The sequence below is a fragment of the Neopsephotus bourkii genome, unplaced genomic scaffold, assembly GCF_033783945.1.
Source record: "Neopsephotus bourkii isolate Nb327-2 ecotype Australia unplaced genomic scaffold, CSIRO-AGI_Nbou_v1 NB_379, whole genome shotgun sequence".
In the NCBI taxonomy this organism is placed as follows: Eukaryota; Metazoa; Chordata; class Aves; order Psittaciformes; family Psittacidae; genus Neopsephotus; species Neopsephotus bourkii.
In genome coordinates, this window is record NW_026900884.1 from 288,050 (window position 1) to 309,931 (window position 21,882).

The following is a 21,882-nucleotide window of genomic DNA, read 5'->3' on the forward strand; positions in this document are numbered from 1 at the left end:
CTGAAATGAAAAATCATAGGGTAAAATAGTAATTAAAACAGCAGAGTGGTTCTAAATATAGGAGTTGTGATGCTCTCTTTTCAAATGGAAGTAGTCATGGAGTGCCCTAGTACTCTGCTAAACAAGACAGCTTAGTAGTCATATTCTGGATGAAAGGGAGAGAGCTGGCAAGAAGTCCTAGCTCATAAGAAAGCTGCCTAATTAACTGCTAGAAGTTTTAAAGCCATAATTCCTGTGTAAGCTTTGGAAAAGGAAAAAGGCACCCTGGCAATATTCCTGAAGAGGTAAGAAGGGCACTCACTGATAATTACATATATTAAGTCAGAAATTGACAGCCAGAGATCTGAAAGATAAACAGATACCAAAAAGTTATGGCTTGTCCTTCAGTGGAAATTATATGGGCTTGTTAGAGATTTGCTAATGACTTGGAAGTTATCTTACAACCCTAAATGTAGCAAAGGCTGAGAACCAACTTAAACACTTTGATTTTGCTTATTTTTAGTTAGAAAGAAAAGTATTTCCCAACCACATGTGTTATGGTTTAGAACTACATTCATACCAGTTCTCCCAAGTTCGATCATCATAAGAGGAGATCCAGATGTGGCTGTTGCTCTAATCACAATTAACTGAATTTTTAAAAGCCATCATCTTGAGGAAACACGTACATGTTAAAAAGTTGAGATCAAAAAGAAAGACAGAGGGAGTGGTTTAAGTCTCCCCACTGTAGTAGAAATAAAATCAACAGAGGAAGTGGAAGAAATATAGTTAGAAAACTGAGTCTTGAACCAGACAAACCCTCTTCTTCTGTGAAGCTATAAAAGCTGTTTACACTAAGAATTCAGTATCATCTAAGATACAAAACAAAACTGGAATCTGCAGTTGAGGTTTTCACAGCCACTTAATGGATTTAGAACTTTATGTCTTACATTGCAACAAATATGAGTGAGTGGTGCCAACTCTTGTGCTTTGATTATTAGTCTCTTGCTATTTGGTGTCTCCTAGGAGATGAGAAAATATGTGAGAAGATAAACTTTAATCTAAATTTACAAATTATATGTATGGACTTATGTTTAAATATGTGGCCCTCTTGGCTTTGAACAAAAATCTTTAAAGGGGAAACCCACATCCATTATTTAGGTAGACAGAAAACATTTGGTGAGATGTCTTAGTACTAAATCATGTTTTGCATTGGGTACTGGGACCAGCACTGTTTAACATCTTTGTCAGCAACATGGACAGTGGGATCAAGTGCACTCTCAGCAAGTTTGCTGATGACACAAAGCTGTATGGTGCAGTCAACATGCTGGAGGTAAGGGATGCCGTCCAGAAGGATCTTGATAGGCTTGAGAGGTGGGCCCATGCAAATCTCACGAAGTTCAATACGGCCAAGTGCATATGGGTTACTGCAATCCCAAGCACAAACACAGGCTGGGCAGAGAATGCATTGAAGAGAACTTAAAGATGTTGGTCAATGAAAAGCTCAACATGACCAAGCAGTGTGCACTTGCAGCCCAGAAAGCCAACTGTATGCTGGGCTGCACCAAGGTGGCATCAAAGGAAGTGATTCTGCCTCTCTACTCTGCTGTCATGAGACCCTACCTGCAGTACTACATTCAGCTCTAGGGACCGCAACATAGGAAGGATGTGGAGCTGTTGAGGAAAGTACAAAGGAGGGAGACGAAGATGATCAGAGGGCTGGAGCACCTCTCCTATAAGGACAGGCTGAGAGGGCTGGGATTGTTCAGCCTGAAGAAGAGAAGGCTCCAGGGAGACCTTAGAGCATCCTTCCGGTATGTAAAGAGGGCCTATAGGGCAGCTGGAGCAGGACTTTTTACAAGAGCAAGTAGTGACAGGACAAGGGGGAATGGTTTTATGATGAAAGATGGCAGACCCAGACTAGATAGATTTTCCACTAAAATCACTCAATGCTCAAGAATCTTCATATACAAGAAGGACTAGGAAGGGATTTTTTTCTGTTTCCACCCTTTTTCAGATGAGCAAAGACCACAAGAGGAACTACTGTCTCTCTTGGAAACTGTTCTTTCATGATCCAGAATTTCTCTATTTACTCTCTAAATAAATTTCTAAACAAATAAAATAAATTTCTCTGTTTACTTTCTCCAAATGAAAGCTTCTGACTATAGTCAGAAGTTTTAGTTACCGCAGCCTCACACAAGCCTCGCAAAACAAAACTAAATAACCCACCCCAAGCCTTTAAGGATAGGACCCAGGTAAAACTATTCAGATATGCCAGAGTTTTCAATGAACCTGATCCAACAGCTAGTATAGATAGTCCAATTTATTTTCAGTGAAGTTTCTTTAAATCTCTAAATATACTCTGTGCACAGTGTGACCCCCATTGAGTATAAACTCAAAAGCGCTGAATGCACTGATACCACAAATCTGAGTGATTATCACAAACCCAATTATAACCAGCAGATGACCTGACAGTCATTATCAGTACTAGCCTGACCAGCAAAGTCTCAGAATACCCACTTCCTGACAGCGCACATTGATGTCTAAATACATGTGATACTGCAACCTGGTCAGATGTTGCTGAAGCATCTTAGATGTCCTGGTAAGTGCTCTCAGGAAGGCTTGAGGTGGCTAAGAGGAAAAAAGTAGGTGCAAGAAAACTCTAGGTAGTTTGTTTTTTTTTAATGCAGTGGCACTTGGTAGGTATCACAGATTAAAGCGAACCCCTCAAAACTGTTCTTTGACTTTCCATCTAAGAATGAAAGTTGAACTCATGAAAGGTACTAACTTGCAGGTGAATGCCACAGCTGGCCAACTGCTCTGCTGGCTTGCAGGAAAGTGGTTCTAGCAAGTAGTCTTATCCCAAACTTCATGCAAGAGACGTGACAGAGGTTACAGGGAATACTGATTCTTTTACCAGCATGAGGAAGTTGAATGCTTTACTGTTAAATCTCAGGAAAACTTGAGTGAGCAGCTTACTCATCAGCAAATGAGTCAGGGAAATTCCTGTGGTGCATACTGAGTGTGCAAACTGGGGATTCCTATTGCAAAGGGCTCTCATGGCATACTTTTTGATATTATATTTATTGCCATTGTTAACTGTAGGGTGGGAGTAAAAGGGACGGTAAAGGGTTACTTAATTAGAATTAATGAATACATGAGTCATGTAATTCAATCGAGTTATGTTCTCATTAATTCCTTGGTTTAAATTATTTCTTTCGCTGGAAATTACCATGGATGAGATATGAGTCACAATGAACACAGCAGAAATCAACTAAGGAGAAAATACCCTTTGGTGCAATGGCCTTTTGCCTCCACAAACGTAACAATACGGTGTTCCTGGCGCGGAGGTTGCTCACATAACGGTAAACCCTGCTGCCTGCAGACGCCCGCTGCGCCCGCGTACCGCCGTGTGAAGTTTTCCTGATCCTATGCGCTAAGGGAACGAGGAGGAGTCCTTTTCCTATCCCGTTGGCAATGGTGTGCTCCTGTCAGTAACTGCGCCGCCGGGGCGGGACGCACCTGCAGCGTAGCAACAGGAAGACGGCAGCGGCGTTCCCCGGCCGCTCCCGCTACACGGGGGGCAGCTCCTCCGGCTGGAGCATGAGAGAGCATATCCACGTCCCCGGTAGGGAAACGTACTCACATAAACATGCAGAGCAGCCCCGAGGGGAAGCCCCTTCCCAGACATTACCGCCGGCAGAAGCGGTGGCACTACCGAAGGCGGCCCTCTCCGCCGCAGCTCGAGCAAAGCTGAAGCGGTTACCCCCAGCCGTTGGCCGGCCCGGGCCCTCAGAGGGACGCGGGTTACATAACGCCTACACGGGAGCTGACAGCTCCACCGGCCCCCGCTCAGTCACCAGTTTCCCGCCTCAGAGAAGGCGAACAACGCCGTCGCAGCCCCAGCCCCCCCGCACAGCTGATCCGCTCTATTCCCACAGCCCCCTCCACCAGTCCCTCCCGGGAGCTGAGGGCACAGACTGGGCAGCGGCTCGGCACCGACCTCCCCGGCTCAATGGGCATGCGCAGACACTAGGGCGCATGCGCTTTCTGCACCCCCCGCCGGCGAGCGGAGCATGCGCAGTGCCGGCGGCCGCGCAGCGGCTGAGGAGGGTTGACTGCCGGTGGCGGGTGCTGGTGGAGCTCGTGGGGCAGCGGGCGGGCAGTGAAGCTTCCCGTGCCTCGCCGTGGCGCTCCCCAGCATGGGCTCCAGCGGCGGCCGAGTGGCGCCGAGGGCCGCCGCGCTGCCGTGCCGGCAGGGCCCGAGCCAGGCTGTGCCCCAGTTTGTGTCCAATCAGAGAGTGAAGTGCGTGCACCGAGCGGGGCGGCAATGCGTAAACAAGCCCCGGGAAACTCCTCCGCCCCCCGCTCTTCCCCTCCGCGTACGCTCCCCGCGCCGCCCCGCAGCCTCCCCCGCCGCCCGCCAACAAGTCCGGCGAGGCGCGCGTTCCCGCCGCCCAACCGCCTCAACCGCCCTCCCCTCCCCCCGCCCAGCCGGCGCCGCCCGCGCTGCCACACGCACCCCACTCCCGCACACGCCCGCGGGTGCCCGCGGCCTCTCGAGGGGGAAGGTAAGGCGGCCGGCGGCAGGGGCGGGTGGGGGCCGCCGGGCAGGAGGGCAGCGGCGGGGTGTGGATGCGTGTGGGGGGGGATCATGTGTCATAACAAGTTGTTGAACGTGACATTGCTCTTGAACCGCGCTGCGGCAGGGGCCGACGAGTAACTTTCTCCTCCAATTCGCCGCCGAGGAGGGAGCTAGCAGCTGCGCGGGCAGGGCGGCGGTGCAGGGCGCCGGCCGGCGGGGACCGCGGAGCGCGCCCGCGGGAGGCTGGTGCCGATCGCGATGCTCGTGTGTTCCTGAGGGGACGGCGCGCAGCGCGGTTGGGTGATGAGGGTGACGAGCGCTCCGCGGCTGGCTGCGGCGGGAGCCGATCCACCCCTGCGAGGATTTTTCTAGCAAGGCGCCTGGGCGGCTAGTTAGCGAGGAGTAGGTTCTGGTCCAAAGCATCTGTTCCTGTGGGTAATTATCCCTGCCTAATGCTCCGTGGCAGTTTGGCTCGCTTCCGTCGTGATTAGCTTGGCTTATTATATAAGCTGTCACCGGAGGAGGAGAGGCACAAGCCCTCTGCGTGGCGGGGGGGACACGCGGTACACCCCGGTCCGCCGCGCCATCCCGCAGCAGGTACCGGGGCAGAGGGAACAGCCCTGTCCCGGGGCGGGCGGCGCGGCCCGGGCAGGGAGAGGAACGGAGCGAACCTCGCAGCCCGCCGGTGGAATACGGCAAGCTCGTTTTACACGTGGGTTGGGTGTGTTTCCCAAACCTTGTCTTGGAGTTGAAACATAACCTGTCCTGGTTCCTCTCCGCATGTTGGGTTTCTTCTGCGCTCTCTCAAAAAAAATAAACATTTGAGCATAACAAAGTTTAAGAACTTGATTTCTGCTGCCATTATGATTAATATGTTAACATGATGTGGAGACGATTGAATGAATCATCAGTTCCATGGAATAGAAGCAAGTGAATCATCTCTCATACACACAATTGCGAGGGAACATAGTTGTTACTGTAGACAGGGAAAGGTTAGTGTCAGTTTCTGATAAGTGGTGGGTTGTAAGAAGTATAGACTGCTCAGAAACCCAGCAGGATTCCCAGGGCTAGTCTGTGAACTGTGAAAGTTTTGCAACACTCCATTGCAGTTTTCCTGGCTCCGTGGTTGAATAGTAACCTCTTTCTGTATCTGCTTGCTGCCCTTTATTTTAGCTTAAATTCTCAAAACGGGAGATGCTAATGGTCAGATTAAAGTAACTATGTTATTCAGAGTGTATTTGTTTCTTAAATAAAATTTAAACACCACCACCCCCCCAAATGTTACCGCACTATGTCCGTACCCTGAAGCCAGAGGCAGATCCCAGATGCTTTTAAACTGGGTTTTGTTTTGCTTAGTTTTGTTAAGCAAAAATAGTTTGTTTCTGTTAGATTGAAAATTTATAAATTCATATTTGGAAAACAAGCCACTTTATTTAATAAACACGTTGGAGTTGTACCTAGGTAGGCTTCCGTACCTGATCCTCTTGCCTGTTGCTGTCTTAAATGGGATTGAGGCTGGGACCTATATAGAATTTTTCCTTCAATTTCAACTTGGTTCTAAAGTGGAATTTCCATCTTTCATGTTTTCTTGACATGTCTGCCTCTCTCTGTACAGGGACAGAATTATGAATTTTACAAGATTAATTCCTGTTTTTTTCTCGGCATACCTGCCACTGTCCAGAAATAAAGTTGCTTTATTAGTGAGGTACTGCTTTACAAATACCAGCACTTGGTTTTACAGTATAAAAGTATCTGAACAGCTTTGTATGACTTGCTGGTAAACCGTTGTGTCTCCTTTGGCATTGGGTATCCTTTATCTCGCTGTGTTATGTATCTCAAGTCGTTCTCCAAACAGGAATGGATGGATGCCTTGGTCATGGAAGGGCTTGGTGTGGGTATTTGTTACTACTGGGGGGAAAAGGGTGTGTTAGCGTTTGTGTTTGACTAGTTTTTGTTTGACTAGTTTTGTTTGAGTTAGCTGCCACTTCAGAAACAATTTTATAGCATAATTACAGGAATGGAGCACCTAAGTGTGTGAAAACTGTAGTACTTAAGGTTCATTGTGTGCCTTTTAACACCTCACTACCAGAAGATTCTAAAGATAACCAATTAAAGACTGCACATGACTGTCAACACACTGTAATAGAGATCCTCGTAAGTTAGGTATATTGGGTGGTCAGGATAACAGGAAAAATACTGTTGTATTTGTGCATTTAAATCAACGGTCAAATAGCATTCATTAATTTCCCTACAAGAAGATAGAAACTTATAGTGTGTATGGCATTCTATGTGGCCATATCTCAGCTGAAAGCAGTACAGCAAGTAATACTGCAAAGTGGACTCACCACTCTGCTCCAGCTGTTTCCTCCTGCTCTATATGCACTCTAGGCTTCAAAGTAGCAGTGAAAAATTCTAGGTTTCACTTTTAAGCCTGCAGAATGTGCAAAATAAAGTGAGATAAAATTGACTGGTTTAAGGTTGCTTCTGTGCAACCATTTTTAGGACTGTTAAGCAGGTTACTGTAGGATTCAGAGCAGAACTTTGAGAACGGAAGAGGGCAATGCAGATAAAAGTGGAGTGTCTGAACTTTGTATCTTGGATTTTGCTATGTTGGGATACATAGGTTTTGTTCTTAGCATGATACATTCATGAATATATATAAAAACTTACACTGCCTTTCATATATATATATACATAAAAACCAAACCAAAACCAAAACAAACAAAAAAAAAAAACACCACCAAAACCAACCCTCCCCCAAAAACCCACAAGAAGAGATGATGTTGAGCAGTTTTAGCCAGGTTGGATGGGGCTTTCAATAACATGGTCTACTGGGAGGTGTACCTGCCTATGACAGGGGGCCTGGAATTAGATGATCTTTAAGGTTCCTTCCAACCCAGACCATTCTATGATTGTATAATAAGTTATAATCTTCATTTGGAATAAATATTACTTTGACAAAAAAAATAGTTCAAGTTATCACCTACTTTGGAGATTCTGTGCTCTGAAGGACTAGTGCTGACAGCACCTTCATATGGCCTCCCAGCTATCTCAACTGAAAGTTAACATTCCAATGGAAGGGGGGAAAGAAAGGAAAAGGAAAGCAAGATTGTTTTTTGCAGTTTTTGCTTTAAAGACCCATTCTAGAGAGATGCAGCAGTCCCAGGCAAAGTTGTGTACTATTCCTGTAGAAAGGCACAATGCTGGTGCTGAAAAAGAGAATCTTTTCTATAACTATTGTAAACTTTGTGCTAAGTGCACATTCGCCTGGGAGCCATTTGCTCCCCAGATCCTCAGTTAAAAACATTTACTGCAGTTGCCTGTGAGGAAGTTAATTTCTATTACTAGTCTAATTTTTTTTTTTAAGAAGTTACAAAAAGTGGGTACTATACCAAGGTGATTTCCAGTAAATGTACTGCTGTGAAAAGTAACAGCTTGACAAACTTTGAGACTGAAATCCGTAATGAACAGAGGAGGTATAGCACTGGCAGCAAGCTCCACCATGCTCTGACCAGACTGTGTCTATCTAGCTGTATGTGTGCAAATGGGAAATAGCAGTGTTACCATCTCTATCTTAATTATTGCTTATAAAATAAAGATTGTTCACCGCCAAGCGTAGGACAATTCTGGAATGAAAGATATATAGTGTTACTTGAGCACAACAGTCTCAACAGCTGCCACTATTACTTTTTACATGTGAAACAAATAACTTCGACTGGTTACATAAAACCGAAACCATATATCCCATTATTAATAGTTGAATTCATGCATGTCTCAGCAGTTTTCCTAACATCTGTCTAAACTGTTTATTTGCTACTGTGTATTGGTCATTTTTTTATGTTACGGAATAATTTTCTTCCTTTGTCATTGTTTTATATGTGTTTTGAGGTTTGGCTGAAATGAAAAAATAGCTTGATAATTTGCTACTATAGTCCTATTTTTATAAAAGACCTAAGTAGGAAAAACTGAGAAGACTTACTTTCTCAGAATAGGCTAAAGATGAGACTAAAAGTTACTGGGAGGATCTTTACTTAAGATACTGTTCTATTACCAACTGATACATTGCAAAGAGGTAGGCACTAGGCTTCATGTCTCTAGATTCTGTGATGGTTCAGGAACTGCTTTCCAGCATTGACTCTCCACTGACAGTTGAGTTTGTGCTAGCTGTTTTGGAGATTGTATCACTCTCCATTGAGCATTGACTGCTGAAGAACCAGGTGATCCACGCTGCAGATGGGGTGCCTTCGGTGACCCACTGTGCACAGTGTCAATATTGGTTCTTTGGAGGAAGGCCACTTTGTAGTCATATCACTCCTGCTCAAAGCAAATTCTTGTCAAAAAAAGCCTATGCCTACACACTAAATGACTAGTGGAGATGTACTGAGAAATAGTGTTGGGACCTAAATGGTGAAGCTGTGTTTTTTTTCCTGATTCATGGGTATGATTCATTCTATGCATATTATTGATGGCAGCATTACAAAATTATTTTCTGACAAAGATATATTGTTTCTGGCAACTTTATGACATTTTTTTGCTTCCTCAGAAGATCTATGGCTTTGTGATTATGGATAGCAGACAGCTGAATCAGTGAGTACCATCTGATACCAGCAGGGAGGGTCATAGTTTGTAATTGCTGTAAAATTGCTTTCATCCAGTTTATTGTTTCCATCTTCCAGACTCCACCCTGAATACTTGTTTAGTTCACCTGTTACAGCTTAGGTTTTGTATTAGGAGCTTGTAGGGAACACTTTGTCATTCATTCTGTGTTTGTAAATTCTGCAGCACTTTAGTATCCTGGCTGATTTGGCTTCCGGTCTCTATGGAAATAGGTAATAAATAATAGCTTTCATTTTAGATGTCTTTACTGTGCTTCTATCTCAGTGCAAATAAAAACAAAACAATTCTTCTGCACTTTTTATAGAAGATTTGTCCAAAGATCAACACTGTAAGTAAAATATGACTCCAAATATACATCAGTATGAATGAAAGAGAACAACAAATCTAAATTCACATTTTTGTGACTCATGTGATGTTCCAGTGAGGGAGACCATGAATAGACAATGAATACTACCAAGAGCAAAATTAAGCCCTAAGAAAAATAAGACTTAAGTTTTGTTTTAACATAGTTCAGCAGGAAAAATCTCACAGGAATTCTCAAATGTGATGAACTTCTGTAAGGGGCAGATTGGTTGTAATTTTCATAGTGTCTTCTGGTCCTTCTTAAAAAAACAACTAAACAATCAAAAACCACCACCAACAAAAAACCCAAACCCAAACCCCAATCTATTTGTGATTTTCTTGCCTAGCCAAAACACCCTGTGGTACCCATAATAGAGGTTTATTCTGTTGTGGGCTTGGAATCGCATCGTTCTTTTGGTACCTGAGCTGTCCCGGTTCACTTCGCAGAGATGTGGAGTTAGAGATTGCTTACACTGATTATAGACAGATGAAATTGCTACAACTGACTTCTTCCATGAGGAACCAAATGCTGTGGTTACAGCTTAATGACAGAGAGGTGCTTTATCTTCACCTTGTAATTACAAGGGTGATTTCACATTGGCACATATCAAGAGTATAGGAAATATATGGATTTTCAATGTAGCATTACTCGATACATTTACACTACTTTCTCTTTGTAGTGGTCTTTAAAATTACTCATGTTCATGGATTACTTTTTCAGGACTAGTATAATTTTTCTGTAGCAGTTTCAGTCAGTACTAGTGAATTCCATTTCACTAAACAAAACTAAGTTTACAACAACTGTGAATTAGTAGTTGTGTGATCATATATATGGTTTTATGACTTAATGAGACAGTAACAGATATTTCTTAGTGGTTGCAGCTAAGTAATTTGCAGAAGTAGAATATATGAGATTTCTCTTTAAAACTAGAAAATGAAACATTTCAATATGCATTAACATTTACATTTTTTAAGATTTTCTACCATCATGTAAGAAGTCGAAGTATTTTAATACATACTCATACAGATAGTGTAGATGTATGAAAGTGCACTTGGATTAATTCTTACATTTTTACCACGTATAGAAGTTTCTTTTTTGTTTTCAATCATTTTAAAATGAGGATAATTTATGTAAATAAGAGCTTAAGACACCCCATCCCCCCAAGTGTAAGACAAGAGCATAGGCTGTAGCATGTATTGTGCTCTCACTGAGCATCCTAACCCATGAAAAGGTTCCTATTAAAGAACAGTCTCAGTTTCCAGTCTTGGCATTCTCCTAATTGCTGCATTTTTCATAGTCTGTGAATTTATGATGCAGAAAGGAAGTACCTGCAGATTGAAATTACTTGTATGGCCATAATTCCTATTTTAGCTTTGTCAGTACAGTGATAGTGCTTGCAGGCCTTGATCAGTAGCAGGGCTTGACTGATAAAAGCAGCTCTCCAAAACTTAACACTGAGTCTCTTTAGCAGTTGCTGACATAATAATACAATGTAAAACTGATGACATGACCTATAACACGAAATTAATTTCCTGAATCTGAAGCTCTACGTAGAAGAAAGGAAAAGCACTGGAGTTCCTTTCAGTAGCAGAAGTCTTCACATTGTACTTCCTAGTTCTGGTTCTTCTTTTTAACAGTACTGGTAAAATATTGTCACCTTTTTAAATTAATTTGGATTGGAAAGAGAAATTATCACTTTTCTTTGGGATGTAAAATGTGCTGTGTTTATCTGTTTGAAAGACTTATTAGCAGGGCCTGTTGTGACAGGACAAGGGGTTCTGGTTTTAAACTGAAAGAGGAGAGATTCAGGCTGGATGTGAGGAAAGAATTATGTGGTAAAATACTGACACAGATTGCCCAGAGAGGTGATGGATCCACCATTCCTGATCACATTCAAGGGCAGGCTGGATGTAGTTCTGAGATGTCCCTGCTCATTGCAGAGGGTTTGGACTAGATGACCTTTGAAGGTCCCTTCCCGCTGAAGCTACTTTATGATTCTGTGAGTCTATCTGACTTTCCTAGAATTTTTAAGATCATATTATGTATCGCGTTGCATCTCTTAGAGTGTTTGTGTACTAAAAAAGCACATTCAAATAAAAGAATCCAAAACTTAAATATTCTGAGGATAAATTTCAGTGCTAGTTACTACTCATCAGCTCTGACAGACAGATAAATTCTCTCTGCCACAAAGAAGTTAACTGATCTTGAGATAAAAGTCTTCAGTGATTCTTAAAGAAGCATCACCACTTATTAAAGCAAGCACAATTACATTTATTTCCTCCCTCAAGAAGAATGGAATGTGTAAGACACCAGGCTCTTGATTAATTTTATAATGAAAACACAGTTCTTGCTTCAGATGGAAGATCAGGTCTTAAGTAGCCAGTGTGTGGACTGAATGAAGTTAAAGATGTTTCTTTCTTTCATGGTTTTGTAAAACTGTTATTTACTTTTTTGAAGAATCATCAGTACTAGCTGCAGAGGCAGAAGATCCTTTATATGCTATAAATGATATTTTGAGTAAGTACTCTTGGTTGATTCTGGCTGTAGAAATTCTCTGCATACAAACTGATTTTGAAGAGCTGCTTAATCAATATTTTTCAGCTTTCCATCTTAACTCTTTTGATACATCATAGATAATGTAAACTTTCATACTTTCATTCCAAATACATATTTACCAAAATTTGCAAGTATTTGTACGGACAGTAATCAAAGGATTCAAATGGATTTATTTGAAATAATGTACTCAGGGGCAGTTGGTGTCTCACACAGTGAAGTGTTTAAAATCTGCTATTTATGCATAACTCTTATTTATTAATTGCTGAAAATTTAGAATGTAAATTTACAGGGGATTGGTCTGCAACTCAAAATTTCTATTAATTGCAGAGAAGCTTTTCTGGTGAATTCAGTGTGAAGCTGGATGAAACCTGTAACCAGTCTGTAACAGAGGAGCTTTTCTGTGACATCTGACTTCTCAAGATATAATAGCTCTTATTACATTAACTAATACAACAGGGAAATCCATGCAAACTGTTGGGCACACAAGCCCTTCTTCAGGTTTCAAAACAATTGCAGCAAAGTTTGAGCTAAGCGTACAGTTTTAGAAGACATCTATAGGCACTCCTATTGAATGAGGGAAGAGCTGCTGCCATCTCTTACTCTGTCTGAGCCTTGGCAGTCACTGAACCCCCAAAAGTTTAACCCAGCGAGGAACTAATAAGCTCAAATTTTCTTACGTGCTAGTGTGTTAAATGGACTTGCAGATGGATTAACAAGCTCCAGAGTGGTGCTTCTCTGTTTCGGTACAACTGGTCCACTAGGTCAGGTCTGCTGTTAACTGTGGATCGAGGGCAAGTTGGGAATTTGTTGAGTTTGTTTTAATTACAGCAATCAAGTAGCTAATTTGAAGGAAAAGTATGGTTATCATCTGTAAAACAAAGGGGATATTAGCATAGGGAAAAGTTGTGAGATAGTGCTCCATCATGGGCAGGAAGAAAATGGGTCATTACCACCAGAACACTGAAGGTTTTAGCTGGAATATGGTTGTGCGGTAGAGGCAGTATTTCCAGTAAGTCGTATAATTTTTGATGCTAGAAGATCTGTGAATTTTTGTTTCCAGCCTTGACTTGGTGATTAGGATTGAGAAGTGGGAGATGGAATTTTCTAATGAAAAGTGTTCTAATGGAATTCATTCTGGCACCTAGAGGTCTACTAATATGTGTGTAATTACACTGACAGAAGAACAGCTTTAATAGAACAGTGTGCATTAAGAAAACAGCTCTTTAATATTTAAGGTAATTGCTGGTCTTGCTTTTTTGGATACTTGCTAGGCTTTTGCACTAGAAGTGGGTTTGGGTCACATGGACAAGAGTTATTGGAGGAAGTTCAGTGTTTTGGGACTACTAGGTGCAAACTCTGACTTCTTTCTCGACAGTGGAAAACCCTCCCCGCTTCCCCCATCTAGCTGTCCTATACCTAGATTTCTCAAACACCTCTAATATATAAAGAATATTTGCAAAGATTTGCTGAACATTTGGCCTTTGGATTTATAGTTTTCATCTTTTTGGGGAGGCAATTACCATGTTATTTTTACTGCATATTTTCAAAGGCAGTGTCTTGAGTCTCATGAATCCAGGGTAGAATCCGTAAAAATACAGATAATTTAGAAATTTAGTCTAGCTGATTAAATCTGCTGTAACTTAAACTTCAGTTCATCCATTTGACTTTATGCCAGTATTGAACATGCCTGTAGATAGAGGAAAGCCTAACACAAGTACTTCTTGTACTTGCCATAAAGTTACCATAGACCTTGCTTTGAATTATAAAATTGTCAGTTATTAAATAATTCCAAGAACAAGATTAGGGGAAAGTTGTCATTTTTCCCATTTAAACAAATTTTTGTAACGTTTTCATTAAACCAGGACCTCAGATATGGCTTAATTATTGTCCTTGTATTGTGAATGTGTTTTTTCATGTTCTTGAACCGTGTTTGATCTAAGTATAAGCCTTTGAAAAAAAAATCTAAGTTTATATATATTCTTAGAAGAGTCTGATCAAAGTTTGCCAGCTGCGTTTTCCAAAGACAGGATCTGCAGCCAAGTAGTTGAGTGGAACTTTCCTTGCCATTGTTCCTCCCTCAATCCCAGTGTGGACTCCAGTTGGAAGTATTAAAAAGGAGACTAGCACTGCTTAGGCTGTTAGAGGCAGGGACATCATGAAGGGGAAAGAAGAGGTGACTGCTTTGCAGAGGAGTGACAATTGCAAGTGGCTTCTGTTTGCAAGTGTCAAAGGGTAAAGAAGTTACAAAACCATTAGGAGAGTCTAGGGAAATGTGGCAATGGACATAGAGTGATCTGGAAGGGTCACCCGCTCAGGAGACAATGCTCATTCTAAAACAAGTAGAGAGCATGCTTCCTAAACCTTTTCTTTCCTCTGCTGTCAGCAAGTAGCAGAGAGAACAACAGGCGAAGAACATTATTTTCCCTTCAGTGCTTGCTGGTTTGGTATTGATTCTGTTTAATCATACATGTGAGGTCTGTTAGGCGGGTGCAGGAGTCAGACTGCTGACAACTTCACTGCATGGAGTCATACTGACTCTGCAATAGGACTCCTGTATTTTTGGCATGGTTAAGTATAAAAATTAGAGTGTTCTAATATAGATGTTTTAAGGCTAAAGGTCTAAACTGTCAGGACATTTCTTAAGCTGTTGGTGTGACCATAGTTTACTCACTGTAATGCTCTCCAGTTCTGTTCTGAAAGAGTTTTCTCCCCAGTACCCCCTTATTCACTTCACAGTTGTAGAGTGTTTAGGGATTTATCAGTAGGAGTTGCCTGCAGTAGTGTAGAATGGGTGCAGAGGAATGCAGAAAGATGAAGAATGGTCTCAGCCTAGGGAAGTTGCATGCTGCTTTGGAGGACTAGTTTCTGCCCATCTTGGATGCCAAATCACAGAATCATAGAATAGTTAGGGTTGGAAAGGACCTTAAGATCAGCAAGTTCCAGCCCCCCTGCCATGGGCAGGGACACCTCACACTAAACCATATCACCCAAGGCCTCGTCCAACCTGGTACTGAACACTGCCAGGGATGGAGCATTCACAACCTCCCTGGGCAACCCGTTCCAGTGCCTCACCACCCTAACAGGAAACAATTTCCTCCTTGTATCCAATCTAAATGACTGGTTTATCCTGAGTAGGTAATATAGGTCACAGGGGTTCACAGATGGCCATTCATTTTTTAACATTTTAAACATTTGTAGGACACACATATCAAAATTTGCCAGTGTTCTGACATCACCAATACAGCTAAAATCGTGTGAAACTCAGCTGTTAACAGTCCTGAGGGTCGTGAAAAATTGAACCTGAAAACTTACTGCTACAGTTCATGTATGCAAAGGCACAGATTTTTTTCTTCAACTTTTTTGGAGTCTAAATTTTGCTGAAGTTACACTAATCTTGGAAGTCCTCATTGGGGCCTAGAGGGATGCTGGGGAGGAACTCTTCATTAGGGACTGTAGTGATAGGACAAGGGGTAATGGGTTCAAACTCAAACAGGGGAAGTTTAGATTGGAAATGAAGAAATTCTTTCCTGTTAGGGTGGTGAGGCACTGGAATAGGTTGCCCAGGGAGGTTGTGAATGCTCCATCCCTGGAGGTGTTCAAGACCAGGTTGGACGAGGCCTTGGGTGACATGGTTTAGTGTGAGGTGTCCCTGCCCATGGCAGGGGGGTTGGAACTTGATGATCTTAAGGTCCTTTCCAACCCTAACTATTCTATGATTCTATCTAGATACAGAGTTCTGTTGAGTTACATGTCATGGAGGTATATAAGAGGTTGGTTTTGCCCAAAGGTTGTATATTTAGACAAGGGAATGTAATAAACAATTTGTGTTCAGTGAAAGGCACTAGTCAGGTATAGTTCCCCATAACATACTTGGGTGTGTTGCTTGGAGGTACAGGGGCGGTGTCCAGCCATTAATCAATCCTTAAATATGGATTGGGGCACCTCTGTGTGTTTTTTAGCAGATGGAAGCTCCTGCTGCCTGAGCTTGAAGAAACTGGGAAGATACCTGCCTATGGTTAGTGTAATGTCGAGACAGAGAATATTACCTGTTGCTCAGTGCCATGGTAACACCAGAATACAGTTTCTAGTCAGTCTGCAATACAGACATATCTCACTGCTAGTAGACACAGTTTGCAACTTTTATTGTCATTAACATAAGAAATATAATGAAAAATATTCTATTAAGAAAAACCCCCACAACAACCAAAACTGGTTTTTAGGAAGCTGTGACAGTGATCTTATGGATAAGTTCTGAATATGCGTTTGTGGGAGAAGACATGCAGAGTTTAGGAAAGAACTAGTGCAGAGTAACAGAAAGTTATAGAAAGAAGCCCACGATACTTAAACATGGATAATGCAAAACCTTTTCTTCTTTTATACCTCATAGAGTGAGATGTTATTGATCCTGCTTATTGGAATGGGTGAGATTTACCTTGGTCACAGCCATAAACCTAAACATTCTTTGAAAGTGGTGACTGACAATTGAATTTGGATTCATGTACTTTCCTACCAATAAGAAAAGCATAAATGTTGCTGATCATCCTGTATTGATGTCTCAGGAGTTGTGCCACCTGAGGTCTTTGTCAAAATAAATCAGACAAATTAGTGTGCTGTTGCTGTAAAAGTGAGTAGTAAAATGCTGGCATTAATGATTGTGACTATTCCATCAGATATCTGAGTGGAGTGTTACATGAAGTGGTACATTGTGTCCCATGTGTTAATGTATGTGCTAAACTGTAGTAACTTTCATTTTTAACCACTCATTTCTGTGAATCCTGTGGGTTGCACAGGTTTTAAATAGTGGCTGAAAAACCTGATAAGCCACCGTTGCGCATTTTATCATGTTGCCATAAGCAACATCCACTTGGAAGTCACTAGCTCTGCATTCATCAACCCCTGGACCTATACCAAACACAGGAAAGCAGTGATTCCGTATAAGCTATATAGCTAAATGAAGAAGATGCAACTGCTGACTATGCAGATGCTGCCTTTGTCTCACTATGTACCAAAATCAATCAGTGTATTTTACTCAGAAACAGAGCATAGAGCAGGAGCTCTATAACTTTTTTTGAGCGCTACTACTAACCTAGAAAGAAAACTCCATGACAGAATAGTTGCATTACCTGTTCCTGTTTGTACTTTTTGGGGGTGGTGGTGTGTTTTTTTTTTTTTTGTTGTTGTTTGGTTTTGTTTGTTTTTTGTGTTCTTGTTTGTTTTGAGGGTGTTTGTTTGTGTTTATTTTGTTTTCATCGTGCACAGATGCGGGAGATACTTGGGCTGTTTTCCTTCTCTAGAGGAAAGGCAGTAGATCAGCTCGGTGGGGAATACCAGTCTGAAGTACTTAGGAGGTCCCTGCAGGAGCAAATTGCATTGCAATTACCTGTAATGTGTGTCTATTACCTGTATCTGTGCCCAAGATCCTGCTGGGTTTAGCTGCTAAGAGAGTTGCTTTCCTGTGAGCAAGTAAGGTGCTAAATATTTTCAGTTTGTGGGGCTGGAGTTGGTGTCTATGTAAACATATGTTTAGGGGCTTTTGGGTTTTAGGTCTTACACTTTCACTTTTCTCTGCAGCACTTCTGTTTCTGAGTTAGCAAGGTTTCATACTCATTTCAGAATAAGAAGGAACTTGTGTACACTGAAAAGAAATCACAGAAGGGCTGTGGAAAAGAATCTAGACTACAAGTTCTGGTATGAAATTCTAAATATTTTCCTTGGAATTCAGGTCACTGTCTGCTCTGGTTGACAAACTTCACTTAGCATGGAGTATAGCATGTAAAATAGTTCCACTAAGTCTGTGCTGGACAGACAAAGATTACTTCTTACCAGAAAAACTATGTTTAAATGGGTTCAGACTATCATAGTTCCTACTCTGTTGTATATGGTGGCCACTCAGATATTTTTCATGCTTTATCCAAATGTTGAAGTGTCTAATATGTAAGAAAATTTGGTTACATGAAAACTAACCACAGTCAGGACATGTTTCTAGTACTAGATTTATTTTTTTTTTTTGCCACTGTTAGAAACGTTTTGAGTGTGATTCTTTTTCTCCTTAAGATATCAGAAGGAAAATCATATGTAAATACTTGACAGGTAGTCTTCCATCTCCACAATATGAAGTCAAAAGGCAATTTATTATCTTAATACTGAAGATGTTGAAATCTTTCATGCGTTTCAGTAATGCTGTATCAGTATTCACCTGGAGAATACCTTGATCTATTTCTGACTCCATATTTCCACTGAAGGCACTGGCAAGCTGCTAATTTAAGGGGCCAAATTGTTTATATTTATTGTGGAAATTCTGAATTAGAATCTGTGAATTTGTGTGAAGCAAGAAAGAAAAGGTTTTTCCCTTGAAATCAGATTGTTTAAAACCCAAGAAAGCTTATTTAAATTTAGAATACCTTAATTGCTCCATTTCTACTTCTGTAGCATTATATTTGCATTTTGTTTAAACTAGTAATTATTTCCAGAATTTGGCTATGTAGAAGCTTGTCAGGCTAAAACCAGGTATACTGGCATTACAAGTTGACTGGTGGAAATCAGTCACCTAATCCTAGAGAAATGGCTTGATTATTTTTATTCTAATGTAGATGGACTTACTGATACAATTTCAAAAGCTTTCTCTTTGTAAGTGCAAGACAGAAGACTGGAAGGTTGCCATATGTTTTCTAGGCCAATATCCTAGGTGCTGTTATCTAAAAACCATCAATTTATTGTATGTTGAACTAAAATTCAAGTTCTGATCTCACTGTTGCTGAGTACTGACTTCAACTGGTGTAGAATGCTGCAGCTAGAAGTTTGTTATTTCTATTGTCAGGGCTACCAGAAAAAAGGTCAGGGAGCAGAGGAGAAACTCATTACAAAAGTATTTTAACTAGATGACACAAAACCTTGAGTACGGACTAGTGCCTCAGCAGAAATTAAATGTAGATATAATCTGGCAATATTCTTAAGGTAATACAATTGTGATTTCCCTACAACAGACATTTGATTAAAATGTTAGACTAGAATACTGTTTAACTGCAAATCAAAAAGGCATCGCAGAGGAGATAGAAGCCAAAGAATGAATATAGAAGGGCTAGGCATTCATATCCACTGTCCTCCCTTGAAACCACAGAAATAAGTATACAGTGTTTAGGTGTTCATGAGGAAAACAGCAGAAAAAAACCCCATGGTGGTAAATTCTAAAATCAGTATATTCTATATAAATGTAGTTAATCTGCCTAACATTAGATGAGTTCGAATAGAAGTCTCATTCACTTCCACAGGCATATTCCAGATCTCTCTAAGGTCTGAGGTAATAAAATAGAAGAATAGGATATGCAGCAAAAGAGAAATCACTATGTAAAAACTATTTGTAGGTTCTATTTACTGAGTGCCTTATTCTTCGCTCACAAAGCACAGACTTCTGAAAGAGTTTTGAAGGGTCATGGTATAATCAGCTTCCAGTGTCAAGGGGAGACAAAAGAATGTAGTCTTGGATGAATGGGCAAGGGGAATATCAAGCAGTTGTCGAATTACATTGCTTCTGTGGTTGTTAATGCTGTGATCACTACTCAAACCCTGAACTTGGATGTGGCAATCGCACTTCAAGGAGGATGCAGAAAAACTGAAAAGGGTATATAGGAGGCTTAAAGAATGATATGGGACTTGGGACACATGCATTATCGTGAAAGACTGGGACACAGCTTAGTAAAAGTAAAGCAATGATGGCACTTCCAGCCATTAATCAAGCTATCCCTTAACATTATATTTGGTAAACTAAATGGAAACATCTGATATAAAGTAACTGATATCCAAAACCAGATTGTTCAGTCTTGCAGATTAAAAGAAAACCAAATTACTGTAGTTTAGCAAATCTGGTAATAAATTCAGACTAATTCAGACTACAGTTAAGCATTTTTTATGTTACTGTTTGGAACTACTAATGATTCAGGTAGATTCCTCAGTGCTGGTAATCTGAAAATAAGAAGGATGATTTAGTCAAAGTAATCTGTTAAACTTCAGGCGGGAATTGATACAAGTCCTGTGGTTGGTGGTTTTTATTAAATGCAGATCAGACGAGATGATCACACTGACTTTTTTTTTTTTTTTTTACAAAATATGTATTATAGTAAAGGTGGTGCAGTCAGTCTTTACTGTAGCATTTGGGTGTTTAATTATACACAGCCCTGGCAGAAAATATTCTGCATTCAATTAGCTGAAATTCTTCAGATTTCAGATTGCTAAATCAATAAAAGCAGAGTAGAAGGATATATATTTTGAGAAGGCAGTAGGATGCTATTAGATGAGATGTTTTGAAGAACAGAATATCTAGTGTGTTTTTTCAGCACTTCATAAAGGCATGGCAGGGTCCTTTGTAAAATACATGATTAGTATTTTGTAGTATTCAAAAAGTATATGGAAAGTAAAGCAGCAGCTAGCCCTGTAAAAGATAGCCCTTGCATACAAGGGAGAGCTATATCCTGTATTTGCATAACATGTTGGTCTCAAAGTAGGTTAGATTTTTTCGCTTGGCCATCTGTTTTTCTGCAAAAATACTGTTTCCTATTTGTTCTGTATTAAATACTTCTCCATTTATATTTTTATGTTCCTTAAAAATAAACATGAAAATGATGTGTAGTTTTAATAACTGATAAAAGCAAACTAGCTAAGGTGCAGAATGTACCAAGATCAGCATTCCAGACGAGTTCTTTCACAAAGAAGAAAGCCAGACTTGAGTGAATGTCTCATATTTATTTCGCAAATAATAAGGTTAGAGAAAATAAATATTCTGTGGAAGTGTATGCCTTTGCTTCCCTAAGGTAACACAAGAGTGGCTGTTGAGTGAATAGAACTAAAAGATGCTTACATACCCTAAGAAGTCAGGATTCCTATCTTTCAGGCTTATTCTCTTCTTCTTGGCAATTTTTTTTCGTACCACTGCTGGTAAATAAATATTTTGTTATAACTGATAACCAGCCTTTTTAATAACTTCTTTAAGTAATCTGTACTGTACTGTATTCCAGCGATGTGCAAGAAAGAGCTTTGTCTCAGATGTACTGTAATCTTTAAACCTGTCTAAGAGATACTCAGTTTACTGTAACAAGTAGATTACACTAGTTCTGCAGACACTTAAATGTTCACAGCATTTTTCATACGTGAAACAGTGATTCAGGGTTTATTTTTAGAGTCAGAAGCCAGAAACTGAAGCCACAGGTTCAGATACCCCTAAAGTGAATAGGGAACATTGCTTGCAACATCTTCTAAATTTTGATTTTTATTTTACCCATAAAATTTCTGTATGAAAATCTACTGCTAAGGGGTTTTTAATTTTTGATGTAATATAGCATTTTTTGCTCAGTGAGAGGAAGTTAAGTGATACAAATGGTGCTTTACTATGAATGCAGTAAAAGCAACAAGTATTACTGAGGGGGCACCCAAAAGTACTATCAATTTTATCTAGTGTATTCCCATTCTAAAACATAAAAAGGTCAATATCTTGATATAAATATCTACCTGTTATGAGATGTCATTAGTCTGTATGGCTTCTTATTGCCACAAAAATGAAACATTTTCCAGCAGTGTACTAAACAGTGGGCCTAGCATCTGCCACATGCTTTTAACTAACTCATCCTCTCCCCAAGGAGAGAAGCATGTACAGTAGTTGGCCATATTTTGGAGGACTTTTTTGTTTATTTGGGGGCAAGTATGTTGAAAGCATTTATGTTAGCAACACATAATGAATGTATAGTGTTACACAAAATTATTCTCTTTAAGCTCTACAAAGTTCATATGTAAAGAACTGACCTTCTCTACTTACAGG

At 40.7% G+C, this 21,882-nt stretch overlaps 1 protein-coding gene across 2 annotated transcripts in view; it reads left to right on the forward strand.

Annotated features, from left to right (window-relative positions):
• The first annotated feature begins 4,131 nt into the window (after positions 1-4,131).
• The window catches only part of PCGF5 (polycomb group ring finger 5), a 69,682-nt gene continuing 51,931 nt past the window's right edge, over positions 4,132-21,882 (forward strand). The window contains exon 1 of one of the 2 annotated variants that reach the window (XM_061348942.1): positions 4,132-4,547. The gene's annotated coding sequence lies outside the window, so the exon portion shown is untranslated. The remainder of the gene's footprint in view (positions 4,548-21,882) is intronic. The other variant, XM_061348945.1, reaches the window with a different exon arrangement.